The 14832-nt window shown below is 40.3% G+C and overlaps 1 protein-coding gene across 4 annotated transcripts in view; it reads left to right on the forward strand.

The window, feature by feature from the left end:
• The window catches only part of TBC1D5 (TBC1 domain family member 5), a 766435-nt gene that overhangs the window by 122003 nt on the left and 629600 nt on the right, over positions 1-14832 (forward strand). For 3 of the 4 annotated variants that reach the window (XM_089692221.1, XM_089692220.1, XM_089692223.1), the window contains exon 2: positions 5721-5816. The gene's annotated coding sequence lies outside the window, so the exon portion shown is untranslated. The remainder of the gene's footprint in view (positions 1-5720; positions 5817-14832) is intronic. The other variant, XM_089692222.1, reaches the window with a different exon arrangement.

Below are 14832 nucleotides of genomic sequence, written 5' to 3' on the forward strand. Positions count from 1 at the left end.
CACCGTGGATGTCATTTAAAGCAATATCCTTGTTTTGAAGATCTATTTTAATTTTAAAGGAAAACTCCACATTTATTTGATGCATATACATACTACAGGTGCCATTTGTGGTATATTACTGTTGCTATATAGGTCAGCTATCATTTTCTGATTTCCCCCCCCCCCCCCCAAAAAAAAAAAAGAACATTGCTCTCTTTCAGCTATGGCAACTGTATTTCATGTACAATATTTCTTGGAATTTTCATCAGAAGTCTATTTAGAATATTTTCTAACATTTGAAGTGTATGTCAAGCCATTTTTGTTTCTTTTTGATCTACATAAGATTAGAAACATTGTCTGATTTTTTAACTGCTATCCAGGGCTTACCCTACCTTTCTGTTCTGCTGACTGTGGTTTTGCCACACCAGAAATTAAGTTCTCTAAGAGGAACATAGACCGAAATAAAAACCTGATGGGGTTCTAGTCATCCCCTACTCTGTTCCTTTCAATTCCTCTGTGGTAAAACCTCAGCAGACTGGAATGGAGGGTACATTTCTTCAAAGTGATACTAAAGTCTTGTGTTTTTGTTTTTTAGATAAAAAAAATGTCATGCTTACCTTCTCTGTGCAGTGGTTTTGCACAGAACATCCTGGATTTTCCTCTTTTCAGGCCCCCCATTGGCGCTCCTGGCCTTTCCCTCCTGTTGGGTGCCCCCACAACAAGCGGCTTGCTATGGGGCACCCACGCAGGTGCAGTCCCAAGCAGCGGCTAGTGTATTCATTCACACACAGAGCCACTGCTTGACCCCGCCACTCTCTCTCCCGATTGGCTCACTGGCTGTGATTGAAAGCAGCAGAAGCCAATGACATGAGTGAGAGTCCCTGGAGAACAGAGGCTCTCATGGACTTTGTTGCATCAGGATCGGGCTCAGGTATGAGTTGGGGGGGCTGCCATACACAGAAGGTTTTTTACCTTCATGTATAGAATGCATGAATGTAGAAAAAAAACCTTGAACCACGTTAAGCCTCAGATAATGGGGGTTCTAACCCTTCCCCACCCTGTCAATAATCAAGCGAAAAGGTTTTGGGCTTAACATATACTTTAAGGAATCTTTACTACTGTGCCTTGATTTGCAACAGTGAGCTGTTCATCTTTCATGACAGTTCAAGGTTGGTACACTTCTCTAGAATGCTGGGGATGTAGGGTTTTTTTTTTAATTAAATGGTAATTCCACTTTCGTGGGAAAAAAATAGCAAATAAAAAAAAAATAATATAATGTTTACAATTGCGACTCAAGTCGTATTGTAATTGAATGTTATTAAAAATTACCATTTTTCTATCTGCAGCACTGTACGTTTTCTATGAAATGCAATGCAATATGGCTACCCAAAGGTGTTCTTTACACAGATGGTGTACAGAACACCCCCTGAAGATGTAATTTCCCACAAGTCAGATTTTTGGCATCCTGTGCAACAAAAATGGCATTTTTTGTGAGATACTCCCAAAGGGAAACCACATCTAAGGCTAGGTTCACATCTATGCAGTTTGCGTTTGAGCCGTTTCTGCAGTGCTTTTTGTGGTGCGTCTTGCTTTTTTGCACATGCAGTTTTGCCACGTTTTTGATGCATTTTGCATTTTTTTTCCAACTTGTTGCTGGGCAGATTAAAACGTATCAAAAACATGCCAAAAAACGCACTACTTGGTTTTCTGCAGCATCTCCATTGATGTCTATAGAACCAAAAACGCAACATTTTGTGTTCAAAAAGGTCCATGGCTCAAAAACCGCAGCGGGTGAAAACAGAGATGTGTACATGTCCCATAGGAAATCGTGTTATAAATGGACTGCTGTGCGTTTTTGCAAAACGCAACGGAAAATGCATAGGTGTGAATCTAGACTTACACCCCGGTTACATCAAGCCCAACTTTGAAATTTTTTTTTTTTTTTTTAAAAAGGAGTTACTTTTTAAAGTTAGCTTGAGACCAATTTCTGATTACTTTAACCCCTCCATATAAGTCAATATGAATCCATGTGCCAATACATCAATTACCATGGACTGTATACTAGCCATTTTCTGTTTAAATACACAGCCTAGCCATTTTTTTTAATAGTTTTGGATAGAGTGTGTGTTTGTGTGGGGGGGGGGGGATCAATTTTATCAGTTTTTTTTATTTCTGCCTTTGACATTAGGAATATGTTCCTTTTTAATATCTGTCACTTTGACAACAATATAAAAAATAGGGAGGCCACCCTTGTCACTGGGACACACAGGCACCAACAGCAATAAAAACATTTTCAAAGGTTCTAACAGGTTTCTTCCTGTTTTAAAATAGTTTTTGCTTTGTCTTCATCCCCTAACAAGAAAAAAAGGGATATTTTCCCGATAGGGACTGAGACAGCAATAAAACCCGACAGAGGTAAAAAAAAAATTACCAACTAAAACTTTTTTTTTGCTGAAGTTAAGCTTTAGAAACCCAAGCCTAATAACCTGCCATGGTAGTTACAAGAGGATCTCAACAAGGAAGATAAAGTGGCAAAACAAGTCTGTTGGGGAGAATTTGCTTCAAATGTGTGTGCATTAGCAGTAAAATGGGTATTAAGTGGTTCAGTTCTATATTGTCTACCTTTTGAGTTAAATTTCAGTTTCAAGGTCAGTGAAAAATTCTGAAGCAGTGATTGTGATGCAATAATAGATTTGAAATAGTGGTTCTAAAGGTAGAAAGGTTTTTTTTTTTTTTGTTTTTTTTTTTACCTTAATTCCATGCATTAAAGCGGAGCTCCACCCAAAAGGGGAAGTTCCGCTTTAAGCCTTTGTCCCCCAGTCCCCATTAAGGATTGCCACCTCTTGCGGAGCAGGTACCCGAATTTGACAGGTACCTGCTCCAACTTCCACTGGAATCACCTAGGTGATTGGAAGCGGAAGTTGTCCTCCCCCCCCCCCCCCCTTGTAGTCTTCTGGGACACGTGACCGGTCCCAGAAGACTACAGGGCCATTCACAAAGCACAGGGCTTCTCGCGCATTTGCATTGGGCACCTGGCTGTGAAGCCATAAGCTGTCACAGCTGGATGCCCACACTGAAGTTGCCGGCACCAGGGAGAGAAGACGGCCGGTGGAATCAGCGGTGGTGAAGACACTGCTGGACTGAGGGACAGGTAAGTGTCTGTATTTTAAAAGTCAGCAGCTACAGTTTTTGTAGCTGCTGACTTTCATTTATTTTATTTTTTAGGTGGAACTCCGCTTTTAAGATAAAAAATAAAAACCTTCTACATGCAGCTCCCCTGTTCCCCACCCAAGCCTATCATATATTTACCTGAGCCCAATCTCAATCCATTGATGAGCATGAGAGCAGAGGCATTCTCAGCACCCTATCTCCTCATTGGCTGAGACACAGCAGTGGGAGGTATTAGCTGTCAATCACAGCTAGTGAGGAGGCAGCGGGGGGAGGGCCGAGCCCCGCTCGGTGTGTCCTATGGACACACACAGGCAGCTCAGGAGCAAGCACGCACCCCCATAGCAAGCTGCTTGCTCTGGTGGGCACTGGGCGGGGGAGTGGGGCTAGATGCACTGACAGGAGACCTGAGAAGAGGGGTGTGACAGTGCGCGACGTCAGACCCAGCCCTTCTCACCACGCTGTGACCGGAGGACCAGCCGATCTCACACCGCACTGTCACTTGCGTAACAATGCCACTCTCAGCTGCACTCTGCACAAAGATTTTCCATCTCGCGGGACTACAATCTATGTGCCAACAGCCTGAGAGCGATTTACTGGGTCAGGTTAATTACGCAATTAACCCTTCACACTGCCACCACCACCTTTTTACAGAGAAGGAGGAAACTGACAAATCTTAGCAGTAAGATTATATTAGTATAAGCATCTGTAACACACTGTCACCACAGACAGATGTATTCAGAGGATTATCACATACAGTAGCACTCTTCAGAGACAGGGATTCTTTAGTTTGCATTAAAAGCTTTAGAGACCGTTCAACACTTTTCAGAAAATAGGATTTATTACTAAAAAGGTCAAAATGGTGCAAGTGCAATTAAAATATTTACAGAATAAGATGCAACAAAGATATAAAGCGAGCAATAAAACAACAGAGAAATAAAAGAAAGAAGTTCACAAGGCAGAATACTTGCAAAAGTCCTTGGTTTGAGCAGAGTCCAATTGTCTAAACAAAAGGTTGCCTTGGCTCTCAAATCTCTTAGATGGTTCCTTATCGATTGTTAAAGGAAAGCTTATTTTTCTCCAGGCTGTCTTTCTATCATCTCAAAGGGGTGTCTCCTGAGAACAAATGACCAATCATCCAGTTTGGGGATGGGTGTTAGGCGGTAACCAAGGTTATGACAAAATCCCTCACAATTTCATACTAAGGTCAATAAGCTTCAATAGGTACAGGTAGCATCCTAGCAACTGGCAGATTAATGTTTAAAATTATATTCCAAACACAATATCAAACAAAGCATATCCTGCCACTCCGGATAAAAGAGATTGCTTCTTCTCTCTTGTAGGTACTAATATAGCCATGTAAGGTCTCGTGTGACTCATATTAAAATGACCTATCCGAATATATACTTCAATTTTAATGTGCCCAGTTCCTGCTGAAGTTTATGAATTTGTATGAAAAATGAGTCATGTGGAATGTATGTTTTATGGTACGCTTTAGCTCTAATGGCCTAACAGGTCATGACTGACTGAGTTATTGTTTTACGATTGGGCAGAGGAAAGTGTTTTTTCATGAAGACCCCCTGGAACTAGATTAGTGGTTTACAGCGATGGAGCTCATCTAGCTGTGTTTTATTTAGGATAAGAGGCCCTTTTGACCTCCGTTCACTTACAGCCTCACATTCCATTCAAAAGGGAGGAGGGAGGACAGGAGAGACAACATGGCTGTGACCTAACAAGATGGCTGTCATGTACAGTGTCCATGTCTCTATGGCGCACAATCGTCATAAGGGGAATTGGGGCTGCTCTGTGCAAAACAATTGCACAGAGCATATGAGTAAGACTTGTTTGTTATTTTTAAACAAATAAAAGTTAAACCTGTAAAATCACTATATTGTCCCTGGTTAATCCTTGGAGCTGTTTGGTAGGTTGAATTCTGCATGTTACTACATAGGGTCAAAAGCAGATGCGCATATTACTTTAAATGATCAGATTCAATCAACAGCTTGGAAAGCAAAATCTATTGCAGACTAACCCCCCCCCCCCCCCCGCTTCTGGGAATGTGTTGTGTCAGCTGCCCCCCTTATTTTTGCAGTTTCAGGCATTTGTGCTTGCAAGAGCTTTTGGTACCCATATTCCATTTGCTGCAAGTTTCATTTCCCACTCACTGTATTTCAGCAACAGTTACCATGTTAAAGAGACCCCAACATCAAAGTAATAATTGTATGTAAAATCAAGTATTGTAGATGCTTACTTACAGTGTATTTCTATATTTTTTTTCACACCCCATCCCTTTTTGCACATCATAGCCCTTTCCTCTTTTTGGAGAATCCAGTTACTGTCAGTCCTGGCCTAGGTTCTCTTCTCCTCTACAGCCTATCTAACATTTATAAAGAATCCAGGGGGAGGAGGGAAGGGGAAATCTATAATGTCTCTTGAGTGACTGCTCTGAATGTACAGGGGCTGCTGACATTACAACCAAGATGGCAGCACCCAGCAGCAGTCTCAAGACTTTTACAGGTAATTAACATGCAACATACTAACCTTACATTTTGGCTTCTTGCTCCCTTACCTAGGTCCTGGTGATGTCACTCAGCCTTCTGATGAGATTCTGGGAAAGCTGAAGATCTCAAACCTTGTGGGAATGTGCTTCTGCAGAGTTCTAGTGTAAGGTAACTACTTTTTTTGTCTCCTTTTGTTTGTAGTGTTTAAACGATGAGCGTGGTTTACAAAGTAGCGGTACCTTGCTTTTTTCATGCATAGCCTGCTTTAAGCTTGTGAAGATTTATTAATACATCTGCAAAAGATAACATGCACAGAAGGAATAAATCACCAATTTCTCATCTGTGACTTTCTAGGCTTACTTCCCGTGATATTGTTATAGATTTCATAGGTTCTCGCGTTCATATTTGTTTGGAGAATACCACCCATTTGTTTTACTGGTAAACTGTGGTTGCTGCTGCCTTGTTGTGAATAGAAGGAAAAAGTATACTGTTTTCACGTCCACAGTAATTGGGATTTTAACTAACAGTTTTGTGAATCCATGTAACAGTCTTCAGTTGACATTTGTAGAACTAATTTAAATGGACTGAAAAGAAAAGCGTGTTCACAAGTAGAAGGCGCTTAAGTAATTTTTCTTTTATCCTTTCAGTGAATGTGTGTACTGCCATTAATATTATATGCTCTATGCTCTTGTTGGAGTAATGTAAAACTCCAGGTTTACACACTGTGAACAATGTAATTTTGTGTGGGATGCATAAACATTTCAGAGTGGTAGCAAAGCCTATCATTTCACTGGTTGTTAGGCTTTACTATGGAATTAAAAGCATATCAGTTGATTAGTTTAAAGTAGAACGCGCTTAAAAATCAGTAAACACACTTTAAGTGTTTGTTTACACTTGCGATTGGGTGGGCAGTAAAACTGCAGTTGAGGCGCACTTTTACAGCTCCCACTCCTTCCTTTTGCTACAGGGGTAGCAGCCAGGGGTGCACACATGCCGTGGCCACAATGCTTTGTACATGTCCACGGCAGGATTTTTACCCCTTGTCTTCAAGTGAACAGGGCCACACTGCAACACCCCTGAAACCTCACACATCACGTGCGTGATGGGAGTGACTTTTGAGGGTGGGGGACCCCTGTATCAGCTCCTTATGTTCCTCTTATGTGTAGGCACCCTGTGCCTGTTAGGGGTGCAGGGTGATCTGTCCTAATATTGAGTGTCTTGGTTTGGTGGGGTGTGGGGTTTGTTCATTGTTTAATGCCATCTGGTTGTCTTATTGTTCTATTGTGTGTCTGGCTTGGGAGAAAACTATTATAGGTTGTATGTGTTTGTGTATTGGCTTGGTGGGGGGTGTCTGCTGATGTCTCTGGTTGCTAGATTTGGTTTGCCACACCCTGTGTCCACATGCAGGGAGATGGGTTGTTCCCTTGAATGTATATATCTTGTGTTTGTGTTAAAATAAAGCAGTTGACTTCCTGTCTTAAGAGTCTGGTCCTGTCTTATTTCCTGTATGGTCAGGGTGGTGTCCGGGAATCTGTGTTCGGACAGGGAAGCGAGAATATAACGGAAATACCCAAGTGCGGTCTGGGTTCGGTTCCATGACAACGTGCAATTTGCAGTTTGGTTGTCTGGGATTGAGGGGGTTTAAGTGAATGGTAAGGAGGTGATACAAAGTCTCCCCCCTGCTCATCTAATGCTCTATGAAGAATGTTCTGAATGCAGGTCGCTCTTTAGAGCGCAAATCAGGAAGCTCTTACAGACCTCTATGGCTGCTGGCACTTTGGAATAATTCATCCTCAAATGTTGAAGTGGAACCTTTTTTTTAGCTCCTCCGTAGGAGCAGAGATTTGGCAGCCTGCCAGTCTTTTAATTTCCAATGTAAACAGAAAGCAGGTGCATGGAAAGGGGAGAAATTAGAGCTCGGAGACACGGCATGACTGAGAACGACTATTAATAATTCTTCAGTAGCTGTATCTAAAGAGGTCAGTAAGGGCTTGTTTCGAAGTATTTTTTACTGCTTCTGGATTGTCCATGACTTGTCCACGGTTCTGCTTTAAATATTCATCCATTGGAACCCTTTCATGCAAAAGGACCAGGTTTGTGGAGTAGCGCTGAAATAAAACAATGACACACAAACAATGAGAGCGACTCTGTTGAAGTCAAATACAAAGTTACATGAAACAAAAAAAGTAGTGACAATAAGGCACACCTAAACTGTAACAGAAATACAGTGCAAATTAGACATACCGCATAGTGGTGTAGAGGTTGGCATTGCTGCCTTGCAGCTCTAGGGTCCTTGGTTCAAATTCTGGTCAGGGCACTATTTGCATGGAGTTTGCAAGTTCTCTCTGTGTGTTTGTTGTTTTTTTCTTGATACACTGGTCTTGTCCCACACGCCAAAGACATGCTGGTATATTATTTAGCTCCTGTCCAAGTTGGCAATAGTATATGTATGTATACATTTGATATAGGGACCTGAGACTGATGTGAATGTACAATATGGCAAGCACTGGCGCTGTATAAAGACGTGTAGTAAATAAATACATACTGTAAACTAGAAAAGCTACAATTTCTGGGGAAATTGTGTGAAGTGTTCTTGCCTCCACCAGTAGTCTACAACTGGAGTGGGCGGAGTAACTGGGTGGAGTGGCTTGTCAGTCTGTTGCCTGCTCACACACCTGGGTTCCTATGGCAACTCACTCTACAGCAAGGGCAGAGAAGAGCAGTTAAAAACAAACTGCTCCAACTTGCTCACTTCACTGGCGGTTGCCATCTTCAAATGGATGTAGTTTAAAAACTAGAAAAGCTACAATTTCTGGGGAAATTGTGTGAAGTCTACAACTGGAGTGGGCGGAGTAACTCGGTGGAGTGGCTTGAGTAACTGTTGTGTGGTTGGAGTGGCTGGGGTAACTGTGAAAAGATTGGACTGGGCAGAGAAACTTTATGGAGTGGGCAGAGTAACTGTGTGGAGTGTTTGGAGCGAGTAAAGATAGTAAACATTGCACTAACCAATTGATTGATTGATCACATTTAAAAAGTGCACATGGCAAGCTTGATAGAGTGAGAAATGCATTTTAACTTTTAATTATTTATATAGCACATTTAATTGCAATGTTGTTGCCCAAAGTGCTTCACAATGACATTAAAACATACATTTATAAAAACATTAGCAGCATTATCCCCTCAAATACTCTCTACTGTAGAAAACTTATTTCCAAACCTTTAACCAGAAGCCGGCCAAGCTGTCACAAATTCAAAATTAGATTTCAAATAGGGCAGAGAAGAGCGGTTAAAAAAAACTGTTCCAAATTGCTCACTTCACTGGCTTCTTCAAATGGTTGTAGTTTTAAAAACTATAAATCCTACAGCGAAGAGCTGTATATTGTGAGAATCACAAGACCCAGACCTACATTTTGATGCGTAGTATGTCTCTGAAATATTAAAAATGAAGGCACAGTCGCAGTTTAGAAATTGCCCTTCAAATTTGAGGTGGTAGAGTGGAGTTTCAAGGAATGTCAATGGGCGGCGTGAGTTGCAAACAAATGGTCATATTGTGAAAGCTATCAGGACTTAGCCGTGGACATTTTTAGTGGCAGCAGGGATAGCTGAACGTTTTGATATACGATTTGTGTAGGTGGGCTTGAAAATGAGGGAGTGATGGCAGTTTAGAAATCATGTCCTGATTTTTCAGCTCACACTCTAGTTTTGAACATTGCGCCATTCATTCCTATGGGACCAATTTCACCACAAAAACTCCAATATTTCGTGAACCATTCGGCGAAACGTTCCACAAAGTAATAGCACACCAATCGGGAACAATCCGCACGTTTCGGTATATTACTGTCTATGTAGTGTAAAAACTGTGGGAGGAGTTAGGGTGGTAAATTTGGCTATAATAATAATATTTATGTGAGATAACAGTAAGTGGTCTTGCCATGCAAGAACACTTAATAAAAGCTTGATTTACTGGTGACCCAGGAAAGCCAAAGCAACAGTGAACAGGAATCTGAACAAATTGCTGAGGCATATGACAAGATCACTCATCCCAGGTCCATCATCTGGAAGCTCAACTCCAAGGTCTATTGTGCCACAGGGAAGATAGACTCATTACACAAAATTAATTTAGAATCCTCTTCAGAAATATAATTTGAAATATGTTTAGCTGGAGTGGAATACTCTGAATATCTGAAAAACCCAGTTTTAAAACTTAGAAACGCTTTCAATTTGCAGATACCTTAGGAGAACCCTTCAGCTGGACAAAAAAGGCTAGAGAATCTGTTGTCACAGGTGACACAACTGCACATGCATGGGTTGCTGGCACATGCAAGAGGTCTGTAGCTGCTGAAGATGCTGGGTGCTAGGTTAAAACTGCTGAAGACCTTTAGCTCTGTGCGCACGGCTATATGGACTTCAGTGTAATAAAATGTAATCAAGAAAGGAACGTGCTAATCTTTTATAGGTTATTTTAATAAAACAGTGCAAGGAGAACATTGTTAAAGTGTTACTAAACCCAGTACCCTGCATCTACTATATCTGGTCTCCTACAGTACTTACAACATGGAAGTGCAATTATTTTAGTAAATTTAACCTGCTAAATACCTTTTCTCATCAGAAGTTAGAGCAGCCTTGTGGCTTCTATCAGTGTCCAGCCGAGCACTAGCTAAAGCTTGTAGGAGGAGTTTTCTTTCTGCTGTAGGAGGATGCAAAACCCCTGACCTCTGTCTGACCAATGTTCAGTCTGTCTTATAAGGACATAAGAGGTGGTCGCTTGAAAAATGGGAGGAACAGAGAAGAGAGGATCAAACAGCCTTTTTACTTAATGCAGAGGATTAACCCCTTAGGTTCCACAGTGAGTATAACAAGCATGCTTTACTGCATATACAGACTGATTTTACTGTTGTGGGGTTAGTAACACTTTAAGTACAAAATGCAGTAGCCATTACTAATTAGTAACTCTTAGATTGTAAGCTCCAAGGAGCAGGGCCCTCCTAACCCTCTTGTATTGAACTGTATCGTTGCTGTATTGTCTCCCTTTATATTGTAAAGCGCTGAGCAAACTGTTGACGCTATATAAATCCTGTATAACAATAAAAATACTAATGTGGGTTAAGTAAAGTGAATTCTAGCTAGTTGCTACAATCACTGCTCATTACACCTAGTGGTTTGCTTTTAGCACTTCATTTTCAATAAACCAGATAATATTCATCATTCTCTAGCACACACATTTAAATTATGTGTTACAGGGACAGATAGAAAAATTAAAACTTAAAAAAAAGAATACCAAAAAGTCGAACAGAGCAGAAAACTACAGTGCAATACTTACTAAAAGCAAATGCTCATTATTGTACATTTATGGATTTGTCGATTGTGAAGGATTTGTATACTCCAACAAAAAAAAGTCCAAATCAAATGGATACATATCTTCTATCTTTTTTTTTTTTTTTTTTTTTTTTTTATTTCTGATTTTTTTTCATTTTTGATGAATTTCTAAACCTTGGACAGAAATACATGTGTAGTATATAACAACGGAAATAAAATGACTCGTTGCTGAAATAGTTTAAATTATGCTTTATTAAGATAAATTGCAAGTGCAATCTTGTGCACAATAATTGTAGAGACACTGCAGATGTGAAACAAACATAAATTCTATATTGTTTAAGCATCGTTTGGCACATAGTTATAGTTTTCAACTTGTTTAGTTTTAAATGCCTAAATGGCTTCTTCATGCCTTAATACCATTGGACAGCTGTAGTGCTACCGAACACAACAAATGAAGTGGACTTACTGTACAGGCATTTCTAGTAGCGAGCAGCAAAGAAGCATGCTTAATACCGCTTTTAAATTAAATAGTAATTTAATTGTTGATAAGAAGCTTTACAATTCATTTTATGGTTGAATTGTAGATTGTTTAAACAGCATTTCTTTGCCTATTAAGCTAATTCAATGTATGCCATGCTTATTTTAACTTTGTAAAGCAAAGGACATTTTTTTTTTGTATTAATTAGTTGACACTGTTTGACCTGAATTCACAGAGAGGGCTTCTAATGAATATCAGACAATGAAGTAGAGAATAGGAAACAAATATTCTGATGATCGTAATAATACTTAATCCTCAATATATTAAACTGCTGGCATTAGGTATTGTGTGCGATGTCACTGGGTAGTCTCTGATACCTTCTGTGCTGGAGAATGTTAGAATTTGCAGGTTGGAATAACTCCATAGTGCAGGCTGGAAAACACATTCTCATCACTATTGTTGCTCTGCTCTTTCTCCATTAACCACTTCAAGTCCGGACACTTTCACCCCCTTCCTGTCCAGGCCACTTTTTTCAGCCTTCAGCGCTATCACACTTTGAATGACAATTGCGCGGTCATGCAACACTGTACCCATATGAATTTTATAGCATTTTTTTGAGACAGAGAAAACTTTATTTTGGTGGTATTTATTCACCACTGGGATTTTTATTTTTTTGCTGTAGAAATGAAAAAGTCCAAACATTTTGCAAAAAAAGTGTTTTTCTTATAACAGTTTGCAAATAAATGATCTTTCTTCATAAATCTTGGCCAAAATGTATTCATCTATCTTTTTAGTAAAAAAAAAAAAAAACAAAAAAAACAAAATTAGTTTATAACCAAAAATTATAAATTTTCAAAAATGTTGACTCTTTTTTTTTATATTTATTTTTTTCTTTAACATACTGTCACCCTAGCAGTACAGTGTCACCATAGTGACACTGTACTACTTGTGGGGGGGGGGGGGGTGATGAAGATTTTTATTTTTTTTTATTTTTTTTTTTTTACACTGATTGCTTTTACACCCATAAAGGCTGTAAAAACAATCATTTCTCCTTCTCTCTGGATGCAATCTTGCAGCCATTGGGAAATACTGTGTGAGCTGTGATTGCTCACAGCTTGTCACATGGTACAAGGCTGTTGTGAATAGCCTTGTACTATGTGACCCCTGTGATCATTCACAGATTTCACAAGTAGTAAGCAATGATGTCAGGAAGTGACATCTTGATTACTACAATTCATGTGATCACGGATTGCCCAATCGGTGATCACATGATCGGGACCTCCCAGGTAGGACATTTATAAACAGATAACCCGCTCCTGTAATGCTCCCATCCGGCTGTTTATATACATGGGCCGGACAGGAAGTGGTTAATATAATGTCAGTGTTTGACCGGGTCTGCACCACTTCACCCCCCTTCTTCTAGGGTCTTGTAATAGATTTTCAGAATTGAGTTTTCAACTGTTTCCAGGGATTTCTCTCATATTGGAACAATATCCTCTCCCTTCCTGTTGAGTCTTTAGGACAGGAAGTGAAGGGAAATCTCTTGATGCAGGCATTATGGCTATTTGGTGACTCAGACAGAGCTCTGAGGATGAGGGTTCACCCTTGAAACGCATTAGCTGGTGTCTGCTCCATGTGACGTCAGATATTTTGCTGGAGCTATTAGTTGTACATCTGGCTGGAATTGGTTTGTGTTTTATATCTATGAGCTTATCACTGAGCATGGTTTTTGAGTATATATGTTGGTGTTTATTAATTCAAAAAAATGGTACTGTGGGTAAGGCACATGGTTAGTACACCCTTCTTGCTTCTTGTCATTTACATAATATGCCAGATGTCGTTATTCTCATCCCATGCAGTATCGATATGGCCATATGTTTTCACTGAGGCCATATGTAAGGTCACAATATAGTCACTCTGATTCAATTAGTGAAGAGCAAATTGAAGCAAATCCACTCCATCAGCAATTTTTTTGAATAAAAGCTTATATTTTTCTTTTATTCCCTTTGGCAAGTAAAGCACTGTTACTGCTCATGCACACTGGGCATTTTAATAACGCTGGTAACGTTAGCTTTGTTCAAAGTCACATTAAAAATGTTAGTTTTTCAGTGTTGTTAGCTTTTCTGTATTCGTGTTTAGCAGTGTTTTACCACTTTTTTTTTTTTTTTGAGCAAAACAAATTACATTTTTTTAAGTAAAAATAAAAAATTTTTTAGTAAAAAAAAATGGCCAAAAATGCTGAGTTGCCACGATTTACCGTGATTTTCCATGTTTTTCAGCGTTAGAGCATTTTTACAACTAACAAACTCCTCTAGAAACCAACTAGTTCTTTTTTGTTTTTTTTCCCAGCCAAAAAACGTCCCTGCCGAAAAAACATTGATTACAGTCTATGTGTGCATGGACACATAGGATAACATGCTGGGGGGTTTACTGGCTGTAGGAAAAAAATTCAAAAGCCAGAAACAGCAGCTGTAAAAACATCCAGTGTGCATGAGGACTTAATCAGCTGAGTCTTAAAAAGTGTATGAAGGCTTGGCTGATATCAGTGGCCACAAGGTAGAGCTGCAGCTTAGATCAGATTACCTTATATGTCTGCTTAAAGTATATGTAAACCCAAATGTGTTTCCTAGGTCTCTATCCAGTTGACGTCTGCCCTATATCAGCTTTACTGCTACAGGGCGGCCACTGTGTGCAGAATCATGTAGACATTTGGGATTCTGCACTTACTGGTTGGGTGTACCACTGGGACTAATCACATCAGGAGCAGATCAGCAGGTGCCGGCCAATGGATTACCATCTGCAACCATTGATCAGTGAAGAGAAAGGATGAACACAGCTCTGCCTATGTAAACAAGGCGGAGCCATGTCCTGTCAGCAGCGATGTGCTGAATTTTATTTCCCTGCAAAGCACATCCCTTAGGCTAGGTTCACATCTGTGCGGGTGGTGCCGCTGCGGATCCGCACGAAAATCTGTGCAGCCACACCACCCTCACTGAAGAATGCAGACCCGAGGGCGGGTATCATTAGTTTTAATGGCACGCCGCCCGCACTGGAAAATGCAACCGTGCGGGCTGCTATTTCAGAAGGAGTGCAGGGACTTCTTCCCTGTGTGTCACAGGCACAGGAGTCCATTCAAATGAATGGGTTCTCGTGCTCATGCAAAATGTGGCCCGCACTGATGCATATATTTGTTACTCGGGGCTTAGTAAAAACACAATATAGTACACATATAAACACTGGCTGGGCACACAGTTAACCCTTTGATCACCCTGCATGTTTAACCCCTTCCCAACCAGTGTCATTAGTAAAGTGACATTGTATATTTTTAGCACAGATTAGTGTTACTGGTTTGCACAAAGTGTCAGTTAGTCTTCAGCAACATTGCAGTCG

The sequence above is a fragment of the Staurois parvus genome, unplaced genomic scaffold, assembly GCF_062004578.1.
Source record: "Staurois parvus isolate SC_StPar_1 unplaced genomic scaffold, SC_StPar_1.0 ptg000579l, whole genome shotgun sequence".
Taxonomy (NCBI): domain Eukaryota; kingdom Metazoa; phylum Chordata; class Amphibia; order Anura; family Ranidae; genus Staurois; species Staurois parvus.